This window comes from Strongylocentrotus purpuratus, unplaced genomic scaffold (assembly GCF_000002235.5).
Source record: "Strongylocentrotus purpuratus isolate Spur 01 unplaced genomic scaffold, Spur_5.0 spur5_scaffold_8, whole genome shotgun sequence".
NCBI classification, from domain to species: Eukaryota; Metazoa; Echinodermata; class Echinoidea; order Camarodonta; family Strongylocentrotidae; genus Strongylocentrotus; species Strongylocentrotus purpuratus.
The window spans coordinates 21789231-21800965 of record NW_022145614.1 but is presented as its reverse complement, the minus strand read 5'-3'; the positions used below and the strand labels follow the sequence as shown (position 1 = coordinate 21800965).

Below are 11735 nucleotides of genomic sequence, written 5' to 3'. Positions count from 1 at the left end.
ATCTCCAGTGGTTCTTGAGATATCATGATAACAATCTCAATGTATGAATTTCATAAGTTGACCTCTATGACCCTTGACCTTTGACCTACGTGCTCCAAAATGTAATCAGATTGTTTTCCTATAGTGATACACACTATCACTAAGTTTGAAGTTTAAATCTCCAGTGGTTCTTGAGATATCATGATAACAATCTCAATGTATGGAATTTCATAAGTTGACCTCTGTGACCCTTGACCTTTGACAAACGTGCTCCAAAATCTAATCAGATCGTCTTCCTATGGTGATACATACTATCCTTAAGTTTGAAGTTTAAATCTCAAATGGTTCTTGAGATATCGCGCTAACAAACTCAATACAAGGAATTTCATAAGTTGACCTCTGTGACCTGTGACCTTTGACCTACGTACTCCAAAATCTAATCAGATCGTCTTCCTATGGTGATAAATACTATTCCCGAGTCTTAAGTTTAAATCTTAAATGGTTCTTGAGATATTGTGATACGGTCAAACGGGACGGACGTAGGGACGGACGTACGGACGGACGTAAGGACGGACAACCCGAAAACATGATGCCTCCGGCACCACCTTCGGTGGCGGAGGCATAAAAATCGCTTCTTTTTTTAATAATTATATTGCCAATTAAACTTGGTTCAATTGTCCTCAATGAATTGGTACATAAACTTTGTGTCATTGTTGCAGGTCGGGGGTGGGTATAATCGTGTTTAAGCCAATGTCAATCCCATTTTGGTGGGCAGGCAAAACAAAGTTAATGATGATTGGGGCATAATTTTCAGGTTTTTTGTTGCAGGTCGAGGCTTACACAATCATGTTAATTCCATATTGGCGAGGGAGCGTAGCTAGCGAGCAAACCAAATTTTCTTTGATTAACGTCTGGTACATAATTATCAACTGGTAATTTGTTGTAGGTTGGGGTGAGCATGTTTGTTAGCGATGTTAATTGTAAAGACAGCGTAGCAAGAGAGGGTAAAACAAAAAACAAATCAACTCATATATCAATCACTAAAATCAATCAATTCATCAATTCTGGCGAGCGAGGAAACATTATCTCTCAAAATAACGTTCGGTACTTATTTACTGGGATTTTCGTTGCAGGCAAGGGAGCGCACATAATAGGAATGTCAATTCCATTTTGGTGAGCGATCATAGCGATGCAAAAAAAAATCAATTCTCTTTTAATAGAAATTAATACATAAACTTGTTTTTATTGGTGCAGGTCGGGATGGGCGCAATTGCGTTTAACATGATATCAATTCCTTTTTGGCGACAGGGCGAAAAACTCTTCCATTTATAATAATATTGTTGCAGGTCAAGGGTGGGCACAAAATTGTTTTCAAAACAATTTCTATTTCATTTATTCGCGAGCGAGCGTAGCGAGCGAGAAAAAATGAATTAGTCTCTTTTAGTAACATTTGGTACATAAACTGGGTCATGGGTGTCGATCCCGGGGAGGATGGGGGGGGGGGATATATCCCCCCCCCCCCCCCAATATTTCAGGTGGGGGGGGGATGGCCTGTACAATCATCCCCCCCCCCCCAATAATTCACCATAAAAAAAAAATTAAAAAATGAAGAGAAAAATTAATGATGAGAGCCCGATGAGAGTAGTTAATGGTTATTACTCGCAAGATGACCATCAGTATACACATTTTGCTATCTCATTTTCATAATACATACATATATACGAAGTTAATAAGACAACCGTATATGAGACAAGAATAAATTGAATTCTCGCTCATACGGCTTCATCAGGAATTGATGAATTTATTCAATTTGTTCAATCAAGAGCATCATAGAAATGCAGTGCGCCAAATGCAAAGACGCAGCGTCAAAAAGCAACGAGCTAAATGTTAAGCGCGAAGCGCAAAAGTAGCAATCTGCAATGCATATCAGACAATCCTGGACAGTGTAATGTAAACAATGATGAACTCTGTGACGATTTCCTGATGAGATCGGAGACAAGGAGAAAGATTTTCGGACATTAGTATGACTTATAAAATAGTTCACTAGTTGTTATGCTGTTTCCGTTCACCCCTTTTAAAATCCAGGTCATTGTATCTTTATTTTTATTTTTTTTTTCACTCATTTTATTTCCTGATATTTCCTAAAACATTTTTCATTTTTGGAGAAAGATTATTATGTCACAACTTATTTGTGACACAACTTATTTTCAGTGGAGAAACTGAATTCAGACAAGGATTACTATAGAGAACAGTCCAACGAATCGTCTTCTTTCTGTAATAATTTAGTGAAAAGGGCAAAGCTGTTAGGGGGCAACTGAATTCAGACGTGGATTAAGAGTAATAATCAAATGAAACGTCAAAGTACACGATACAACGAATCGTCTTCTTTTATTAATAATTTAATGAAACATGAAAGCTGGCCGCGCTACGCGCGGAATGGGCGAAAATGAATACAGACCAAGATTAAGAGTAATAATTTATTGAAACGTTAAAGCTTCCGCGCTTCGCGCGGTAGGGGGGAAACTGAATTCATGAAGGACACGATACAACAAATCGTCTTCTTTCTCTAATAATGTGATAAAATGTGAAAGCTTCCGCGCTTCGCACAGGAATGGGCGAAAATGAATACAGACAAGGATTAAGAGTAATAATTTATTGAAACGTCAAAGCTTCCTTCGAGGGCGGGGGCGAATTGCACTCAAGACAAGGACACGATACAACGAATCGTCTTCTTTCTCTAATAATTTAATGAAACGTGAAAGCTTCCGCGCGGTAGGGGAGAAACTGAATTCATGACGTACACGATACAACGAATCTTCTTCTTTTACTAATAATTTAATGAAACGTGAAAGCTTCCGCGCCACGCGCGGAATGGGCGAAAATGAATACAGACCAAGATTAAGAGTAATAATTTATTGAAACGTTGAAAACTGAATTCATGAAGGACACGATACAACAAATCGTCTTCTTTCTCTAATAATGTGATAAAATGTGAAAGCTTCAGCGCTTCGCGCAGGAATGGGCGACAATGAATTCAGACAAGGATTAAGAGTCGATAATGGTACATCGAATCGTCTTCTTTCTTTATTAAACTAATGGAACGTCAGAGCTTCCGCGCTACGCGCGGAGGAAGGGGAACTTGATTCAAACAAGGATTAGAGTTGAGAATGGTACATCGAATTGTCTTCTTTCTTTAATAATCTAATGAAACGTCAGAGCTTCTGCGCTACGCGCGGAGGAAGGGGAACTTAATCAAACGAGGATTAAGAGTCGAGAACGGTCCAACGAATCGTCTTCTCTCTAATAATTTAGTTAAACGTCTAAGCTTCCGCGCTTCGCATGGGGGGGGGGGAACTCCCCCTCCTTGTATCCAACCCCCTAGGGACCGCGGTTCGCGTGCTCACTATACCGCCCCCTAAAATGAAATCCTGGCTACGCGCTTGAGAGGGGTGCAACTTGCCACACGCTTCTACCTCTTGGTTGCTTTGATCCATTGCCGAAAATATTTTGGCACCTATCACCCCCCCCCCCCCCCCCCCAACCACGGATACAAATCGACACCCTTGAACTGGGTGTTATGGTTGTCATGGTTGCAGGTCGGGGCCAGTCGGGGCAGACACAATTGTATTCTAGGCAATGCTAATCCTTTTCCTTTTTTCAGGGGGACGAGCAAGTGAAAACAATTAATACAAAATAGGCTAGCAAGCAGCTCGAGCCAGCGAAGAGTGTCGAATTTGTTATCACTTATATTTTCCTATTTTCATTTGTCTTTTTCTTTGCCGTATGCGGAATATTTTTCTGATTGGGGAGGGGGGAAGATCGATGCATAAAACGTTTTTGAAGAAACTCAAAAGCAAAAGGAGTGAAGGGAGTTCGAGCGACCAAACTGGTCATGAGGGTACTTTTGCATTTTTCAAAAGTAGAATTGAAGGATTTGGTATAGGCCTTCACTACTTGTGAGCTTTGTTAAACATTTTCAGGAAAAAAACTGTACGTTTTCAAAATATCTGGGGTCAACTGCCCCCCCCCCCCCCCCGGTGCGTACGGCCATGGTCTTTCTTAAAATAACTTCCCCATTTTTTTTCTTTCCTTATCTTTTCCCTCTTTCTTCCTTTTCTCTTCTTCTTCCTTTTTTCTCCTTTTCCTTTTTTCTCTTTCTTTTCTTTTTTTTCTCTCCCCTTTTCCTTTTTTCTTTTTCTTTCCTTTCCTTTCTTTTCTTTTCTTTCCCCTTTTTTTCTCTTTTCCTTTTTTTTCCCTTTCCCCTTCCCCCTTTTCCTTTTTTTTCCCCTGGAGCCCGTCAGGGGGGGGGGGGCACTCTGCCCCCCTTGCCCCCCCCCCCCGCCCCCCTCAGGTACGCCAGTGATCATAGGCTTAATTTGGCCAGATCAATAAATACGACAATGGTTTTCATACCCACAAATATATATTTCTGAATTTCATTTTCTAAATGTACTATCTTCTAAGCTTCTCTTTTTTCTAAAACCATGTTGTTATTTGTATACTACTCAAAATTTCGTTTTTCTCTAAAGCGCACACTTCGTTAGTCTATTTTCAGAACCTGCTCGGCATGCAGACAAGCGCCAAGCTAGCTAGCTAGCAGCGCGCGAGGCCTTTTCCTGTAGAGGCTACAATAGTCTTCGACGAGAGTAATAATATGTCCAGATCTACGTCAGAGCAATTCAGAGGTCAACATCATTACATGTAGTAATGCAGATCGTAAAGTCACACGTTACATGTGGAAAGGAAGCTAATTTGTATGCTGTATCGCTCTGGTAAGATATTTGCTAATATTTCTTTATTTTTACCTCTGATTTTTGCTGTGCATCATACTTACATTACTAGGCCTACGAGTGATATGCCTCGTTGACACTTGCCCGCATTTTGGTCCCGAACTGCATGCCCCGCTAGCGCTAGCTCTATCGCGTGCCAATGCGTGCCAATAGGGACTTTTAGATTTGCGTGGACTGATACGTGTGACGTCCACTCAAGGTAGTGCATTAAAAGGACGTCGATCGTAGCAATCCACATTGTCGTTGTGCAAATCTAAAAGTCCCTTAATTAGTGGGGCACGCACGCACGCAGTCCGCATATATTATACGAATAGTGCACGCAATGCGTTACTTAATACTAGTGACATGCATCATGTGCATTGATTGTCGCGTCATGTTTACTCTCAACTTAGATCTAATCACTGTTCACGCATTGTCACGTCATATTTACGCCAAACTTAAGAACGAATTGCGCATTGGCATTCATTGGGACGATTGCTTCTGGTAGTCACTTTTTTTTCTTCTTTTTGATTAGGAGCAGGGGCGACGATCCCGGGGGGACAGGGGGGACACGTCCCCCCACCTCCCCCCCTCTCAAAATTTGAAAAAGTGCCCCCAAAAAAATGTAGAACAAATACTGACTAAAGTCAAGACTTCAACACACTTTTTAAGGTAAAGACCAGTATTGGAAACACCCCAATTTCAAAAAATTAACTGGAAGCTCTTTATTACCAATCATGTGAAAGAATGTGTTTTGACTAATATAGTCTAGAATCTACATGATGATAACATTTTTGCCGGGAAACTGCCTACTAAGTGATATATTTGGTAAATTAGTTTATCTATTGGACTGTGAGAGATAAACGCACGTGTCGCGCACGTGTGTGTAGCTGGTGTGTAGTCCCATATACATCTTTCTGTGTACAGTGCTTGTAACTTTATGAAGACTGGGCCAAATTTCTTATCATTTTGATAATTCCAGAACCTTGCAATACACACCAATACTTATATGCTAGATGATCAATGTTTTCTGATCGATTCCACAACGTTTCTTTCACAATAACCATAACTGGTCTTTATCTTTAAGCTCTGGAGGGCCCAAGAGTGCAGCATTTAGACAAATAAAGATGCAAAAATCTTCTCACTCGGTAGCTACGCTCCATCGCGTAATATCCTTCAAAATGTACAAGTAATAGACCAAATTTTCTTTCTCTTTCGTTCGTACATAAAAAAAAGGGTCGGCTACTCTCTTTAGAGACAGAAGAGGACCATATGGGCTAAGGTGTAGGTTAGGTGGATAAATCTCTTCACCAAACTTGGCAAAACTACTGGCCAAATTCCATATTTCACAGGATGCATATCTGGTGCATCTTATTTTGAAAATTAGGTATAGACTATAGAGTAGGACAGTAGTGGCTCCCGTATGCGGCCGGTCCGCAGGAACTACTGATTCTATTTTTATGCAAATACTCACAGAATACTTCAATTACCCCCAATGTAGAGTCCATATTACCTTTAACCTTTACTTTACCTCAAATACTGGAAGAATGCTGAGACAGCAGTCGAGGTTCCAGGTCTATCTTCTTGGTCTATCTTCTTGTACTCGTACTCTTTAATAATAATTCTCATTATATACAAGGGAGGCAGAGGGGCCAGAGGTTGCATCTTAACTGGACAATGTACCATGTACAATGTTCCAGGAGCAAAGAAATTAAAGAAATCAGTTTGAGTATTGAGAGATATGACACTGTTTCTTCCAGCAACGATCAAGCCTGGTTTTGAAAGCTTCAGTCTCTGATATCGACGGTTGTTCCGCTGAGATTGCATCTGGCTCCTCTGACCGCCTCTATTCATAGACTGAAGTACAGCCTATGGGGACTGAGTGGAACAAATGGTTCGGTTCGGCCGGACCGCGATGAATGAGATATGCAACAAGATTTTCACTCTTTACATCCTTATAAATGCACTTTTGCTGCAATATTACAATAGGCTTATTAAAATATAAAAAATAACAAACAAATATGGCTTTGACTTAATACGATAGCTTGCTCATTTAGATCCTAAATTAATGATTAATCCAAGAAAGTCGTGTAGTACGTCGACATGATTCGTTGTCATCCATCTTGGTTTTAGTTGATGAATATTCATTTTTTCTTTTCGAACGTCCAATAGCTAAGTACGAGTCAACCCAGTGATATATTCTGTAAACCCAATACGAAACGAGTGCTCAATGCAGCTTCATGATGCTTTGCCCCTGGACCCCACACCAATTTACGCTTCACTTTGCTTTGCTTTGCTCTACCTGATCGTAATTACTTTAGCCCCCCCCCCCCCCCCCCCCAGTTGGAAAAAGTTCCCAGGGCCTGTGTAACATGTAAGAGTGGTGGTGATGTGGATTTGTTTCTGCCCCCCCAAACGTTTTTGCTCATTACGCCACTTCTCCCTCGTCCCTTGCTATTCGTCCTCCCGGTCATGAAAAGAAATCGCCACCCCTGATCAGGAGACTTGTTTCAACTCATTCACATACTAGTTGGACAACATTTAAAATGTTGAATACCCAAGAAGCTGTTTCAGGGCAAAGAGAGTGTTTATATGTCGTGGCTCCAGGGCTTGAGTTGGTCTTGAGCAGCATAAGAATCACAATAAATCAATTTACTGAAAATATTATTCCAAAGCAACAAGAAGCACTGTCCCGCTTTCACCTAAACATCCAAAGCTTAAGTAAAAACTTGGACCAATTTAAGTACTTAGTTGAAATATATCTTCACCCCCATTTATAATTGGCCTAAGTGAAACATGGCTTCGCGATGAACCTCACCCAATTTATAACTTCATTTCAAATAATCGAAAAGACGAAATCGGATAATACAGTTAGGAGAATTAAAGAATCAATCAGATCAGTTTTTCCCAATTTGTATCATTAATGACCGTCTGTTTTTACTCAAACTTTCAGATTATCTTTAATTTTACATCTAGCATTGAAGTCACCACCTTGGCACCATTTTCTGTCTTCAGAACAATGTTACCAAGTACCTTTAAATGAGTTAAACGCAGTTTACGGTCATCTTCACAATTAAACCTCGAGTCGTATCTACTTCTGTGTCAACTCTTTCTTATGGTAATCGCTCCTTTCGCAAAGCTTCTGCTGAACTTTGGAACAGATTACCTTTAAATGTAAAAAACTGTCAAACTGTTAACCTATTCAAAACTAGTCTCAAGACACATTTATTCAAAATTGCGTTTGATGATTAATTAACTCTGTTCACTTTGACGTGTATTCCATATGTATTGTAATTTGTATGTCTATTTGCATTTTTAGTTTTGTATAAGATGTAATTGTATATCAGTCTATTTTGTGTGTAGAGCGCTTAGAGACTTCGGTGGTAAGCGCTTTATAAGTAACGTTTTTATTATTATTATTATTATTTATTATTTGTAGTTGTAACCCTCTGCATGCACTATTAAATCATATTTCCGATAGGTTGGAAATCAGGTCTTAATTTGTGGGTTGAAAGTTTGTTCATTGACCTTTATATCTGTACTGTGTGTTGTGTGACTAGGGTGCATTCATCATGTTTTGCCACTCAAAATCAGCGTATCTATACTAGGCCTGTAAGTTGGGGCTTTGATCGGATCGGAAGATCGAAGCGACACCCTCGCACCTTTGATGGGTGTCCGCAAAAATAATCTGCAAAAAAAATCAGCAGAATTTTTGGTCTTAAAGGTACTATGTCCCATTTGCAGGCCAAAAAAATGAAAAAGTTAAATTCCAACTGCATTTGAAAGATTGTACTAATTTAGAACTTCCCTAAAAAGGTGGGGCTTGAAAATGTCTTCAAGTGGGAAAATAACGACTATTAGTTGTCAAATCGACTTTAGGGCTATAGAGCCCAAAAGTAATAGTCTTGATTTTCAGACAATTGTACCGAATGGTCATACGTTTTATGCTGCGCAAAGATTCAATCAGTTTACAAGAAGTGGGTTATTGACGTAGACAAATGCTTATGTACCCTTTACAACTCTTTTCATGTATGTTATTACCAAAGAAGAAAAAAAGCCAGTCAGTCACTCAATAGTGTCTGACAGTGAAGTCTAGCAAGTAAACAGGTTTCCTTGCATAATTTGAATATGAGGACACTGCTAACATTTAAATTTCACAGATAGGACATACATGACATATTCATAATTCCTGCAAAGTTCTACTGAATTTGAGGTTGGCTGCAAAAGGGACATAGTACCTTTAAGAGAAGAGGCAAAACATGCAAGCCGCCATCTTGGATTTTGATAACAATGGACAAAAAATGTGCCAACATTATTATCCAAGATGGCGGCTCACATGTTTTGCCTCTTCTTTTAGACCAATATTACTTCTTTCAAAGTCATGAAAAGGCACTTAATATCAACAAATATGGTCTACAACAACTCTAAATGACAAAATATTCCCAGCTATGCATGGTTTTTTAGAAATTGTTAGCCCCAAACTTGAACATTTTTGGCATTTAAAAAAAGAAATTGATCATTTTTATTGATCGGCAATCCAAATTTATTATCCGATTTCACCTGATCAGCTCAAGATCGGCTCCCGATCCTATGATCAGTTACAGGGTTAATCTGTACGTACATATCAAACCCCACTATAAGAACTTTAATCTGGGGATGTTGCGTTTATCGACTTGTCACGATTTGGATTGAAGGCCTTGTCTCTGCACAGCTGCTTTTCGCCGTTTGACCCGGGAAGCAGAGAGATGCTCGGTGGTCAACTAGGGCACGCGCCTTTTCTTCTTGGAGAAGTACGTAGCGCTTTGTGCATGCGATGAAAAAACAGTAATTAAAGCACGTAATCGCACAATGCGTAAACAGCGAACACATGGCGCACACTATTTCTTATCACCTTGAAAAGTTGCCTGAAACACGTTTGAAAACGCTGATTCTAGGCAAAAAAAGGTACTATTAACGCACCCTAGAGCTGACGTAGCCTAGCAGTATATCATGTTTACAGTTTACATTGTATAATATATTATAGTGCTGTAACATCACGGATATCTCCAATTCCGTTTAACCGCCAGTCAAAACCGGACGGTTTTTGGTTAAACGATTTATTTATTTATTTTTTTTTTATTTATTTTTTTTTTAAATATTTTTTTTGCCGACTGGAAGCCAGGTTCGTGTAAAAAAGCGGGAAGGACTTTCATTTAACTGCGAGGTGCAGTTGAAGGCGCCGATTTGTGCTTGTGAACTAGTCACAAATAATAGTAACAATGACGTTTTTAGAACAATGTGTGAGATCATTAATGTAAATTAAAAACAGTAGAGGACCTAGGATAGAACCTTGTGGTACGCCATGTGTAAAAATTGGAAGAATTATTATTATAAACTACATATTGAGATCTATTACAAAGATTACCTTCAAACCAAGATGACAGACAAATTGGAGGGTTGTTCTAGCTTCCGAGTGGTGAGTCATCACACCGATTATTGAGCTGGGAGACATTGCCAGGCATAGTGCCAGGTGGAGGGGCATAAATCGAAACTTAAAAAAAAAAAAAAAAAAAAAAAAAAACGGGAAAACGAAACCGTTCAATTGAAAACGGAATCCGCCATGGGCGGTCGGATACCGGACGGTTAAACGTTTGACTACAGCACTAATATATTATTTTAAGTGACAGATTTTTAATAATTTTGTGTGCGTGTTGAGAAATTTTTCTTCCTTTTAAGGACCATTAAAGGAATCACACTAAGAAATATCTACTACAACTGATAATTAGAACAAATTACATAATATATAGATGGAAAGATTTTCTTTTGAAAAACATGAATGACTTGCTGAGAAATCATATAGATATCATGGAAAGGCGTAAAATGTGATTTTCCAAGACCCCTCTCAGACCCCGGAACCCCCTGAACGTGAGCCCCACACACGAGCTAGCGAGCTCCGAATAGTGACGTCACATACTGGACACATACAGCCAGCTAGATCTTGCACTCGATCTTTCACCTATACAGTCAGACCGTAAGCAAAAACATGGCACAGTTCTCGTTCTTCTTATCTGCTCAGGATTCATTTAATGACAATGAATTCATCCCCATAGCCATCATGATCGCCATCACCACTGACATCATCACCACCGTCGCCATCACTACCATCATGCTCACCACCATCACAATCATCATCACCAACCTTGAAACTATCAACATATGTCATTGCTTGACTATTTACATTATGTTCACCTTGTGTTTAGGTACTATTTTTGGATGAAATACAAATCTGAAAAAATATCTTTTAAAAAGATTATTTTTCTTTTTTGGGTGGCATTATTTAACAGGTCTGTGTAATTTACATTTCTTAATCAACATTCATGCTAACTAACCCAGAAGAAACCAGCTCTGGTTTCTTCTGAATAGCCTAGTAAACAGACAACGGTTAGGCAAAATATTTATTATTAACCCTAAATGAAATAGGACTAGGAATAAAAGTTCAATTTTTTAATATTAATTTTTATATTTTATTTATAAACTGACTTCGACATTCATGGTGAGACCATCACACGCATAAAATGTGTCGCTGAGAATAAAAATATTATTAGAGTAAAAAATTGTTAAATTGCATTCAAATTTATTTTTTAAACAAATTAAATTATGGGTGTCAGATTCATAAAGTTTTCCCCTCATTTTTTCACATGTGCACAAGTTGTAAAATTTCTATGGCTGGTTGTAAAGTTTAGGAATGCCTAAATTAATAGAATTAATTATCCTGTAATTTGTAATTCTACTAATAATATCCAGCTCGGCCGGCAGCCTCAGCTCAGCTCAGGATTCCAGTTCTTTACATTCGATCACACCCCTTGATACTTATCTAAACATGCTTAAACCCTTGGAAATATATTTATATAAGTTATAAAACCTATCATTTGATCTACATTTATAATGAATAGCAATGACCAATGTCTACAAATGAGCAGTCGATTTATTAACATTACTGTCAATTCG

General features: G+C 38.9%; 1 protein-coding gene across 1 annotated transcript in view; it reads left to right on the top strand.

Annotated features, from left to right (window-relative positions):
• Nucleotides 1–4592: 4592 nt before the first annotated feature.
• LOC580133 overlaps nucleotides 4593–11735 on the top strand; it is a 56170-nt gene continuing 49027 nt past the window's right edge. The window contains exon 1 of the mRNA XM_011672497.2: nucleotides 4593–4751. The gene's annotated coding sequence lies outside the window, so the exon portion shown is untranslated. The remainder of the gene's footprint in view (nucleotides 4752–11735) is intronic.